Below are 14,043 nucleotides of genomic sequence, written 5' to 3'. Positions count from 1 at the left end.
ACTGGGTTTGTCTAATATGTCTTATTTTTAAGATTTTACTAATTGACTTTGCTTCTTTACCTATTCTAAAGTCATTCTTGTGAAATAATTATTACATGTGAAGTTTCTGCACCTATTTAGGTACAAACTATATTCAGTAGGTTTTTTTTTGAGTTTTCTGATTGTTAGTTTACTCCATATGCCTTGCACTGTCAAAACAAATTCTGCTACTTCTCGGCGGAAAAGTTAGCTCCAGTAAATTACTAGATAATTCTTATGATCACTTTAATCTTCTATCAGAGTTTTCAGATTCAAGAGGTACATCTTCAGGTCCAGAAGATTGTACAAATGCATAGCCATAATATATGTGCATAATTCAAATAATTTTGTTATCTGTATTTTATGACTCTTACATGGAAGCATCTAAGACTGTTTTAACAGTTATCAATCTTGTCCTAGAGTCTTGGCATATTTTGTTTATAATCTAAGTTGTCGATTTGGATTCCAGTATGGATGTGGGTTTGAAATTCGTCAAAATCTTTTTGGGGTTGGGTTCGGATTCGTTTTGGGTTCATCTGTACAAAAAGATATGTTTAAAAAAAAAAAAATGTATGTGTGTGTATACGTATGCAACAACAAAAAAGTCCATACATCGCTATGCTAATAGTAAAGCAATATAGCAAAATACACCACCATATCTTTGTTTCAGTTCAATACGATATTAGTTGCATCATTTAGCCATACATACAACATGATACACTTGCTTGGTCACATGCATGGAACATATTTCCATATCAAGGGGACAGTTTGAGAATAAAGGAATTGCCAAAAGATAAGTGATCTGAATTTGTAGTTTGTATTGGTTAAGAGGATTTCCAACCAGGCTAGATTAAAAGTTGAGATTCAAATTTTAAGCCTTGGATTCAAAGATATTCTTGAAGCCCTAATTTTTGCTAAAATTAGGGCCACCATTGCGAATTAACTTATCAAGGGTAGAAAATTATTGGAAATGAATCTCTTTTCTACTCCACCTAGTGATTGTGTTGACAAGGGAGAGATTTGGGGTGAGAGGTTAGTGGGACATTTATTTAGTGTGGTAGTCGCAAATTGACAGACAACTACAATGAATTGTGTTCGCATATGGTGCAACCATTTCAAAGATAGAATCTTAAAGTTTCAAATGTAGGTGAATACCTTGGTGGAAAGTCTTGACGCATTGTTATCCTCTATGCACTACCAAATGCTACAACCTTTGCCAATGTTCTCATGGTAATTCTATAGAAGTCAAAGTCTTTGAAACAGGGAATTGGCAAGTACCGTGATATGCAGTGACGCCTCGTGAAATGATCGATCTCCAGTTTCACATAAGATTGATTAATAAAAAGATTGTCCATGAAAGCACCAACTTAGCAGCTCGGGTGTGGGTGGCTTTGGAACTAGTTTACACACAAAGGAGTATTGCTAAATGATGGCTGTTGCTATCAAAGACTACATCTTCAATTTGTTTGAACTTAATGCCTTGTGAATCTATAAGCCGTGTGACAAAATGTCTCAAAGCAGTTCAATCTCATAAAATTATGGTATGTGCAGTCAATCTATGAGTCACAGGAATTTTCACAAGTAAAGTGGAGAAGCCATAGGTCCAAGAAAATATACTATCATCAGAAATGATGCCCAGCTTGGTCTCCCAATATGACAACGATCACCTACAAATCCTGGCCACAAAAGAAATTTGCATAGTAGCATATCATATGGAGTGATTAATAAATTTGGATAATAGTATTACTTCCAAGAAAGATTATTGGGGGATACATTACTAGATGGTCGTCAAGAGAAAGATTCAAGGGATGAGTTGAAAATAACTTTAGAAGTTATGAAAGAAGTAATATGATTAACGAAGTTAACGCAGCCAATGCACCCACACTTCCTACATAGTTGGCTAAAACCTTCCTACCTTTGTCACTTCAATTTCACCTTTTCTCTCCATCGCTCTTTTTATCCCCATCACCTATAGGCTACAACAACCCCAACACCATTGAATCCCCTGCCTTTTGTCCTATAAATGTAAATGTCAAGTTTTCGGCTTTTCTTTGCTCCATCATAATAAATGGTGTTCTTTAGAAGAAATCTTTCAACTCAAAAGTCCTCACATCTAATCCATCATTGAAACTTTTCCCATCGCCACAAACACAAATTTTTGGCAAGATCAAAAGAGCTCTCTACTTCATCATCACACCTTGAGCTTTTCACGTCTTGCACTTATCCGGCAAAATATTAAGCATACCATGGAAAATTGATTTCTGAACACTACGCATATCCTGGAGCTTTTTAGACTTGATGTATGCATTGATTGTTTTGAGTTTCTTCACGGGAATGACATATGTTCACATCCACATCTGTAGAGACAAATCATTACAAGAACATCCATAGTTAGAAAGGCATTCACAAATATTATATGCTGTCAAAGAAATCATTAGAATAAAAGGGCCTCAATAATAATCGATAGCACATGCTTGAGTAATGATCAAATGTATCATCGAAACTTTGGAAGATAGGGATTGGTTTACTAACGTTATCATTAAAATGATTAAGTCCATCAAAAGCAACGATCTTAATTAAAGATTAAGATTAGTTGTAAGGAGCAATTACTTAAGAGGTGAGACTTTTCACTTAAAAAGTCACATCCTTAAAATAAAAAGGATATAAATAAGGGAAGATATTAGAGTGAAAAATAGAAGTTAAGGAAAAAAGATATTACAAAAGGAGCAGTGAAGGAGATATTAAGGAAAATGGAGGAATAGAATAATATTTGCAATTTGGATATGCTAATTATTGTAAATAAGTAAAAACCGTTTGTACTCATTTTACAAATTTAATGCAAGAGCCTTGTTTTGCTTAATAGTCACATCTAGACTAGACTAAGGTTTGTATTGCTAATTGAAGCTTTAGTCTATAAAGTAGTGGATGGTGTAAGTACTGTCATCTCAGGGTTTTATATAAGGAACTGAAGAAGTTTGACTCTATTTGCCCAAGGTGGAATATGGAACTGGTTTGCATTTTATGTTAAGAAAATGGGTTAATGTTTGAAGTCTTGAAGTTTGATATTCCATCTTATCCATAATTCATAAACACTATTCCTTTCATTAAAATAACATTCATTTCACAAACAAATATTAAAGCATTCATATAACTTTATTTCAGTGGCACACAAGGACTCGCACCCCCCTCCCAAACCTCAGAGTACCCATCCTCAAGACATCCCTGCACCGGGTACTTGCATACCCAAGTACCCCCACCTCCACCATTCTGCAACCATGTTGTTGTTGGAATGGGGACTTGGATTTCTCTATGAATTTTGAGTTTTGAATGTTACTATTGGGTATGTAATATGTTACTATGTTGAATGTTCAATGGTTCTCGTTCATATTGCAATTTTGCTATGTTCAAGTATTTTAATTTGGTATGTTCTACTGAAACATCATTTCATAACAAGCATTTGAAGTTCTATATGTATGCTATACAACACTCGTCCCTGTTTTGTCCTCTTTCTGCCATCCCCTGGCCATCCTTCTGTCGTCCTGGAAATGAGGTTCATTTTCCCCCCGTCCAAACTCGTCCTGACATACCCTTGTACTAGTGTTACATTGCTTTATTTTTAACAATTTTAAAGATTCTGCCAACCTAAGAACAAGTCTAAATTCGCTATAGAAAAGCTTTGAACCAAATGGTCAAGTTTGAGGTAAAGGTTTACTTGCCTAGGTGTAGCGAAGCCTAAAGTGTAGGGGAATTTGGATTATTCCCGTTTGTTGGCCAAAACTGATTGAGGAATCCTATTGGAGAATTGGCAAAACTCTTGGATTTCCAATCTGTGGTTTTGGTAACTAATAGATTGATGACTCTACTGGGGAGAGTTGCTCACAATATATATTGTGAAGTTACCTAGAATCTTAGATTTTGTAGATCAGAATCAAAAAATGATTGTATCAATTTGCTTGGAACCATACTCTGCTGGAAACAAGAACCCAGAAGATCAACAAATCAATACTTTCTTTGAAAGAGGTGGCAACTCGTTTCAATAAAATTTCACTTGGTAACTCTGTTGAGGGAGAAGACTTAGAAGGAAATGGTATATAGTTTCTTGAAATGTATCGATTATTTTAAACAAAACCTTTTATTTCAGATGGCATTAGGCTATTGGATCTCAGAAGATTTGATTGTCAACCTAAAAAGTTGTTCTTGAAGCTTTCACAACTTGTACCAAAGTTCCATGGAGAATGGGATGGATCAACACTAAAACATTTGGATGTGTTCTATACATTCATAGAAAATAATGAGATTGGTGCAGAAGATCAAGCGATGAAACTATTTGTTAGGACATTCAAAGACAATGTGAGACAAGCTTATGAATCACTACCTACACATGGTATTTCATCTTGGAAAGAATTTGAACAATGGTTCCCATATGAATTTCATGGTGCAAGTGAGGAAGATAACATGTGTTCTGAATTGTATGAAGATCAAAAATGCAGCATGGAGGAAGATCCTAACATGTCTTTGCTTGATGACTTTTTCAGTTTGGAGAGATTTGAAGGGGAGTCTTCGGCACACTTATTCATGAGGATGGTAAATATGTATCGAAGGACACCTACAGACATACACCTTCATGAAAAGAATCCATAAGATAGGTCAAAGAATTGGGAATCTTGCTAGATGACCTTGATTTCAAACTTTTTTTTCTCAGATATTAGAAGTTGCTGAAAATGAAGAAAGAAATACCAAAGTGAAACAAGAATCAAATGATGTTTCAGATTCAGGTATAGAAGAAGTTTTTGAACACCTTGGAGAAGAATGCATCCATAATGAAAGTTGTAGAACAACAAATGACAACAAATGTAGAATTGAAGAAGATGAATGTCTTAGCATTGAAGAAATTTTAGATTTGTTAGACATGGAGTATAAAAAACATGTTGAGAGAAATGGTTCAAATTTTTTCTCAATCCATCAAAATGGACAAGTTAATGGATCAATGGATATTCAAGGGGTACTAGAAGAAGGAGATGATAATTTCCAAGAATCTAATTGTGGAGATGAAGTAGAATTGCATACGGTAAATGAACAAGAGGAAGTTTTAGAAGAGTTATGCTTGAATTCTCTGTGTTCTTGAACCCATTGTTCAAAGAGGAAGTAGAAGAAGATATGTCTGAGTTCTCCATGTTCTTAAATCCATTGTTTGAAGAGGATTTTCTATGCAATCAAGTTCATCAGCATCATAGTGAATATAGAAGGCCTTGTGATGATTTTGAAGGTGATGAAACTCAAGATATGTGTGGAGAGGGGTACTTAGAAAGTGAGACAGGCATTAGTTCATCCTATGAGCAGAAGTTGTATCAGATTTGTGAGGATGAAATGGAATCAGACATACATAATGAGGAGAATGTGTTGAATAGTTCTGATTTTTTTTCAATTGTCCTATCTAATCAAACTCTTGATACCTGTAAAGTGACATCTTATAAATATGGATCATCTTCAAAAGCTCATAAAGGATCTGCATTTTGAATATGGAGACATAGAAAATTATGTACAAGAGGACAATCATGTAAAGAAGATTTTTTCTAGTGCTTTTATAATTAATAAAATGCATGATGCTAGTGACCATCAATTCAACAAGGACCACGTTGTACCTGTCAATTTCTCAATGGCAAGATAAAGGTCGGATAGCAAAGACCACATTAATCAAATCGAACCAACAAATATTCTCCAGGAGGATAGTGCACCTAACATAAGTTTGAAATATGGGTAGTCGACCGAAATTATGACGAGAACGCATACTATGCTTAGAAGGAGCGAGTTGTTACATGATCAAAATTATGTGTTTGATAGAGGAAAGAATCAAGGTTCACCTTCGGGGGTGCTGGGGCCACCCAATTTCATGTTGCATCAAGTTAGATACAATTTTCTTTTCTAGAGATAGCTGGAATCTCATTATGCCCACAAGGGGCATATGTCCCTAGCAAGACCCACTAATGGAGCTCTAATTTTTGCAAAACTTAGGGCCTCCATTTGTGAAATTAGGGTAGAAAATTAGTGGAAATGAATCTCTTTTCTACTCAACAGGTGATTGTGTTGACAAGGGAGAGATTTGGGTTGAGAGATCAGTGGGAGATTTATTTAGTGTGGTAGTCACAAATTGACAGGCAACTACAACGAACTGTGTTCGGATGGGGTGCAACCATTTCAAAGAAGAATCTTAGAGTTTCAAATGTAGGTGAACACCTTGGTAGAAAGTTTCGACGCATTCTTATCCTTTGTGCACTACCAAATGCTACAACCTTTGTCAATGTTCTCATGGCAATTCTATAGAAGTCAAAGGCTTTGAAATAGGGAATCGGGCAGGTATCGTGATATGCAATGACGCCTTGTGAAATGATTGATCTCCAGTTTCACATAAGATTGATGAATAAAAGGATTGTCCATCAAAGCACCAACTTAGCGGCTCGGATGTGGGTGGCTTTGGAACCGGTTTACACATGAAGAGAAGTATTGCTAAATGATAGTTGTTGTCAAAGACTACATCTTCAATTTGTTTGAACTTAATACCTTGTGAAACTGTAAGCCATGTGACAAAATGTCTCAAACTAGTTCAATCTCATAAAATCATGGTGTGTGTGATTCAATCTGTGAGTCACAAGAAGATGTACAAGTAAAGTGGAGAAGCCGCAGGTCCAATAAAATATACTATCATCAGAAATGATGTCCAACCTGGTCTCCAAATATGATAACGATCACTTTCAGAGTCTGGCCACAAAAGGAATTTGCACAGTGGCATATCATATGCAATGATTAATAAATTTGGATAATTGCATTACTTCCAAGAAAGATTGTTGGGGGATAAATTACCAGATGGTCGTTAAGAGAAAGATTCAAGGGACAAGATGAAAATAGCTTTAGAAGTTATTAAAGAAGTAATATGATTAAAGAAATTAACACAACCAACGCACACACAATTCTGAAATAGCTGGCTAAAATCTTCCCGCCTTTGTCACTTCAATTTCACCTTTTCTCTCCATCGCTCTTTCCATTGCTGTCACCTTCAACAACCCCAACACCATTGAATCCCCTGCCTTTTTTGTCACCGTAAATGCTTTTCTCTACTCCATCATAATAAACGGTGATCTTTAGAAGAAATCTTTCAACTCAAAAGTCCTCACATCTAATCCATCATCGAAATTTTGCTCATCGCCTCAAACACAAACTTTGGCAAGATCAATAGAGCTCTCTGCTCCATCATCACACCACAAGCTTTTCACGTCCCGCACTTATCCAACAAAGTATTAAGCACACCGTGGCAAATTGATTTCTGAACACTATGTAAATCGTGGAGTTTTTCAGACTTGATGATATGTATGCATCGATTGTTTTGAGTTTCTTCCTTGGAATGACATATGTTCACATCCACATCTGCAGAGACAAAAAACATTACATGAACATCCATAGTAAAAAAGGCATTCACAAATATTATATGTTGTCAAAGAAATCATTGGAATAAAAGGACCTCAATAATAATCGATAGCATATGCTTGAGTAATGATCAAACACATCATCAGAACTTTGGAAGATATGGATTGGTTCAATTACGTTACCATTAAAATGATTAAGTCCATCAAAAGCAGCAATCTTAATTAAAGATTAAGATTAGTTGTAAGGTGTGATTACTTTAGAGAAGGTGAGACTCTTCATTTAAAAAGTCACATCTTTAAAATAAAAAGGAAATAAATAAGGAAAGATATTATGTAATGTCCCCATTTTAGCAGTTGACCAAGTGTGTGTGTGTTAGCCTTGTTCTACATGGTCCCGAGGGCTAACGAAGGGTTAAATGGGATCCTGGAGTGTTTTGGCCTAGTCATTTCCAGTTTGGGCCAAAACGAAGTTGATTTACTCAGTTTCAGGCATACTTACTATTTTTAGTAAGTCGACAGGACATAGTGCAGGTCAATTTTGGTGATTGGATTTGATACTCCTCGGTGAGAGCTTTTCGATGAGCTATCACTCGCATTGTTCAGAGTCCGATTGCTAATACATTTTAGTGCCCGAAGTTTTATTAAAGTAACGTCTAATTTAATTGTAAAATATTAAAGTGTTACTTTAATATTTATTTTATGGGGATGTGTACTCAAGGGAGACATAAGGGGTATTTTAATATATGTTTTATATACTACAGATCTTTTATCCCACATTGCTCATATGAGTTGAGCGGACCCTTGGAAATAGAATAAAAGGAAGCATTTGTGGCTTCATTAGCCAGGTTGAATATGAGAAGAAATTGGTGTGTGAGTTGCAGCTCCGTTCTTGGCATTTGAGGACGTCTATCCTCTCTTGTAACATTCTAGACGTCATTCCCTTGGGGTTTGGCCTTTGGAATTCTTTGTTATTGGCTTCATTATCAGGCAATTTAGTTGCATTTCCAGCTACAAGTAGATTTGGTATTTTGCTCATATCTTCTTCACTACTTTTCCGACGCTTATGCCGCTTTGAGGGAATGATATTACAAAGGTAGTGGACTGATTGAAGGACAAAGCACTATAGCAGCAAGTTCGAAAGCATGGGCTAGAGTATTATGTCAATACTGCTGAAGTAATTAGTGTGTTGATAAATCTGCCATGTATTTGGTTTTATGAATTCTGAAAATAACATTTTATTAGCAGCAGTTCATTTCCACTTTGCATATTATTGTAGTTTCTTTCTTGTTTATGTTGTATGATACCAATTCCATGCACAAAACACAACAAACAAATAAACGTTTGATTTCCGGAGTTATAAGGGGTTTAAAACATTAAACGGAGAAATAATAGGTTGAATGCAAACTGTTTGACAAAATTCCTTTCAGCAAATTGGTTTAGTTTTTTGGGACATCCAGGGGTGCCCATTACAGTGGTATCGGAGCTATAAGTCCTGCCATCCTGTGGAGGTCTTATAGGGAATTTGGAATAGTCGGATAGAGGGAAAAGTGTTTGACGAAATATCAAAACACTAAAATCAGAAATAAAAAAAACACAGGCTAAGCATTTATGTTTGAGCATGCGACAGGGGCCTTATAATTTCCGCGATACCAGAGCAAGACAAAATAGGATTTCAGACTTGCAAAGCAAATAGTCTAGTACATCCGTGCAGGGGGACATTGAATCCAACCATACAGACACAGAGGAGATATTCTTTGATCAGGACAACAATATGGGTGATCGAGATGACAGGAATACAAGATTAGGCGGAGGCGGGAATGCCGGTCCAGATCAAGGGGACGTAATGTTCAGACAATTACTGGATACATTAGAGCAGGGGCAACGTATGCAGCAGGAGCAGAATAGGCGAATGGACATGATGTTGCAGCTCATGGCTAGACAGATGGGTGTCAATATTAATCCAGGTGATGCCAACAACAGAAACAATAACAATGAGGGAAACAATAACAATGGGGAAACAATAACCATGGAGGCCAAGGCAACAACAATGGTCCTGAGAATAACATTAATGGTAATAATGGACACGGCAACAATGGGAATGAGACTGATAACTTTAGACACGTTGCACGCCCAGCGCGGACTGCGAGCTCGAGACCTCTTCTACCCACCTTCCCACCCAAAGATCCGGTTCAACCAGTAAACGAACCGCAGATTACCGAGTTACAGGATCAATTCAGGAGGGACTGGGAGGCTAGTGGACTGGAGTTTCAGGTGGATATTTTCCTTAGAGATTATATGGACTTGAGGATGAGACACATGCCTAGAGCAGGAGGGAGGAATCAAAACTTTGAGCTAAGAAAGAAAGTTGGAAAACTTTCCTTACCTTATTATGATGCTTCAGGGAAGATGACTGCACGAGCTTGGGTGCAGAAGGTAGATAAATACTTGCAGCTAAATCCTATGCCTGAGGAGGAGGCTATCAAGTATGCAGCTATGCACTTGGATGGCGTTGCACATGAATGGTGGCATCATGGCATGGTGACTTTGGGGCATAATCAGATTACATCCTATGAGGAATTCACCGAAACATTGATTGAGAGATTTGACACTAGGGATCCCGAGTTACATTTCAAGGAACGAGCACAGTTAAAACAGTCAGGTTCTGTGGATGCTTACATTGCCGTGTTTCAACGCTTGTCTGTACTTGTTACTGATATCTCTCCTAGGAGATTGGTGGTGTTATTTTGTGATGGTCTTGCTGATCCATTACGAGGTTGGGTGAAGGGACATGATCCACTCACCTTAGCTGAAGCAAGTAAAAAGGCACGAGATTTAGCCCCTTCGGTATACAAAGGAAAAAACCATTCAACAGATTCTTCCTACTGCAAGGACAAAGACAAAAAACCGTTTCAGAAAGAGTATAGCAAACCCAAAGAAGGATCAAAAGGACTAGACAATGAAACCTTGAATGAACTTTGAAAGAAGAAGCTGTGCTTCCATTGTAGAGAGCCTTGGGACTTATCTCATAAATGTTCTCTCAAGGCTAAGGCAAATCAAATGGAGTATTTTTCAGCAGAAGATTCAGAGTCAGAGGGGGAGGATCAGCACTCCGATTCAGATGAGGGTAACACTATAGAGGAGAGCAGCATTCCTAAGGATGATAGATCGTTGGCACGCTTGACAGGGGCCCAAAAGGCAATCACATTTAAGGTCAGGGGTACTATCCAGGGGTAGAAAGTGATATCTCTTATTGACACTGGGGCTACACATAACTTCATAGATGCACAGTTGGTAGCCAGGAGAGGGTTACAGACAGAGGAGCATGATGGGTTTAGAGTCATGGTGGCTAACGACGATAAATTATCATGCACTCGGAAGATATCTAATCTTCACATCAGGTTTGGAGATGGCTACGAGTTGAAGGATGAGTTCTATGTTGTGGACATGGGAGATTATGATGTCATCCTCGGCATGACATGGATGGCTTCACTAGTGGAGTTCACACTCAACCTAGCAAAATTGGAGATGAGATTCTAGCATGAGGGCAGAACTATGGTACTTAGAGGTCTTTCAGATGGAGGTTGCAGAGTAGTGTCCTTGAGGAGAATGCAGAGACTTTTGCATCATGATGACATAGAGTGGGCGGTAGAGTGCTACATTATGCCAACTTCACCAGAACCACAAGAAAAGAGTCATCCACCAGATATCCAAAAGATAATTGATAGACACGCTAAAGTATTTAGCGATATTCCTCATGGGGTTCCTCCTGACAGAGGGATGGAAAATGTTATTGAGCTCGAGGAGGGAGCCAAACTAGTTATGATTACTCCCTATCGTCATCCTAAAAAACACAAGGATGAGATAGAGAAGGCGATTAAGGATTTGTTGGAGATGGGGCATATCAGGTCCAGTAAGAGCCCCTTTGCTTCAGCAGTAGTATTGGTAAAGAAGAAGGATGGGACGATGCGCATGTGCATCGATTATAGGGCACTGAATAAGAAAACAATTAAAAATAGGTATCCCATTCCTAGGATTGATGAGCTGATTGATGAGTTGCATGGGGCATGCTTCTTCACCAAAATTGATTTGCGATCCGGATACCATCAGATCAGGATGAGAGCAAAGGACATTGAGAAAACAGCCTTCCGTTGTCACTATGGCCACTTTGAGTTCATGGTTATGCCATTTGGTCTAAACAATGCACCCGCTACATTTCAAAGTTGTATGAACCAGTTATTCAGGAAGTAGTTGAGGAGATTTGTCTTGATCTTCTTTGATGACATCTTGGTCTTCAGTAAGACCTGGGAGGAGCACTTACATCATTTGGAGGAGGTGTTATCTATTTTGGAGAGAGAGTCATTGTATGCCAAGGAATCTAAATGTGAGTTTGGCATGACTGAGCTCCTTTACCTTGGGCATATCATTAGTGCAGTTGGCGTTCGGGTTGATCCCGAAAAGATTATAGCTATTGTAGAGTGGCCTACTCCCACAAAGCTTACACAGCTTAAGGGATTCTTTGGTTTATGTGGTTTTTATAGGAGGTTTGTTAAGGGATTCTCACAGATTGCTACACCCTTGACAAATCTTACCAGGAAAGGAGCCTTCGTGTGGACAGGGGCAGCACAAAGGTGTTTTGAGCATTTCAAGCAGGTAACGTCTTAATGTCCAGTTCTAGCTCTACCGCATTTCGCGAAGCCTTTTGAGCTTCATTGTGATGCATCAGGTGATGGGATTGGAGCAGTATTGATGCAGGAGAAGCATCCCATTGCATTCGAGAGTAGGAAGCTCCAGGGAGTTGAGAAGAGTTATTCTGTCTATGACCGGGAGATGTTGGCCATAATGCATGCATTGGCCAAATTTCTATCATATTTGGTAAGTGGACGTTTTGTGATCAAGACTGATCACAACAGTATTAAATACTTAATGAGCCAGCGTGATCTTAATGACTGGCAACAAAAATGGGTGACTAAATTGCAAGCTTATGACTTTGACATAGAGTTTGTCAAAGGTAAGAAAAATGTGGTGGCTGATGCCTTATCTCGGAGACCTCACTTATGTGCTCTGACAGAGATTTCAGGAGATTGGAGAGATCGGATTATAGCAGAGTATGTCGGAGATGCTTGAGCTTCTGGATTGATTTCAGGTACCATATAGGATGATCACTATGAGGTGATAGATGGATTGATTAGAGTTCAGGACAGGGTTTATTTGATTCCGTCATCACATTTGAGAGAGGCGATATTGAAGGCATTTCATGATGCACCCACAGCTGGACATCCGGGGGTCTTCAAGACCTACAGGCAGATCCGAGAGCAATTTTCATGGAAAGGGCTCAAGGATGATGTTCAGAGGTATGTTAGGGAGTGTGTGGTTTGTCAACAGAATAAGGGAGAGCACACATTTCCTGCAAGTTTATTACAGTCCTTGCCCATTCCTGATAGGAAATGGGAAAGTATTTCGATGGACTTCATCACTGGTTTACCACGAGTGCAGGGAAGAGATTGCATCTATGTGGTGGTGGACCGCTTGACGAAGTTTGCTCACTTCTTTGCTATTCCGTCCACTTACACAGCAACACAGGTGGCAGATCTTTTCTTTAGAGAGATATTCAGGTTACATGGGCTGCCCAGATTCATTGTCAGCGACCGGGATAGTAAGTTTATGAGTGTTTTTTGGCAAGAGTTGTTTAGGTTGTGTGGTACAGATCTTACACCTAGCACTAGTTATCATCCACAAACAGATGGGCAAACAGAGATTGTGAATAAATGGGTGGAAGGATATTTGAGGAACTATGTAACTGCACAACAAAAGGCTTGGATCAGATGGTTGCATATGGGAGAGTATTGTTATAACACCACTTATCATATGTCCATCAAGATGACTCCTTTGATAGCACTCTATGGTTATGAAGCACCTAGCTTCATAGATTTAGTTTTGGGGGACAGTAGAGTGCCCAAAGCCAAAAACTTATTGCAGGATAGTCAGGACATCCTGAAAGTGCTCAAAGAGAATATACAACAGGCCCAGAATCAACAGAAATTGTATGCTGATCAGCACCGAATAGAGCGTAGCTTCGAGGTAGGGGATATGGTTTACTTGAGGCTACAACCATATAGACAGTCATCGCTCAAGAAGAGCGGAGCTGAAAAGTTGAAATCTAGATTTTATGGTCCCTACCGGGTGATTCGCAAAGTGGGCAAAGTCGCCTATGAGCTTGAGCTTCCAGAGGGCAATCAAGTGCATAATGTGTTTCATGTGTCTAGGCTTAAGAAAGCCATTGGTCAGAATGTAGTGCCTTCTGCAGATTTACCCCCTTTGGATGAGGAGGGGAAGCTTGTGTTAGTACCCGAGGCTATTCTGGACACCAGAGAGAGGAAGCTTAGAAACAGGATAGTGAAGGAGTATTTGGTTAGATGGAGAGACCTGCCGGAGGAAGATTCTACATGGGAGAGTGAGCAGGTTATTCAGCAGGCTGGACTGAGATTGTTTGAGGACAAGCAATTTCAAGGGGGGCGGACTGTAATGTCCCCATTTTAGCAGTTGACCAAGTGTGTGTTCGTTAGCCTTGTTCTACATGGTCCCGAGGGCTAACGAAGGGTTTAATGAG

The 14,043-nt window shown here is 38.7% G+C and overlaps 1 pseudogene across 1 annotated transcript in view; it reads left to right on the top strand.

The window, feature by feature from the left end:
- Positions 1–14,043, top strand: part of LOC149532693 (uncharacterized) — a 59,170-nt pseudogene that overhangs the window by 41,419 nt on the left and 3,708 nt on the right. The window lies entirely within an intron of this gene.

Source organism: Cupressus sempervirens, chromosome 10 (assembly GCF_028749045.1).
Source record: "Cupressus sempervirens isolate cs-2001-9-10 chromosome 10, ASM2874904v1, whole genome shotgun sequence".
NCBI lineage: Eukaryota > Viridiplantae > Streptophyta > Pinopsida > Cupressales > Cupressaceae > Cupressus > Cupressus sempervirens.
This window is presented reverse-complemented; position numbering and strand designations above follow the sequence as displayed.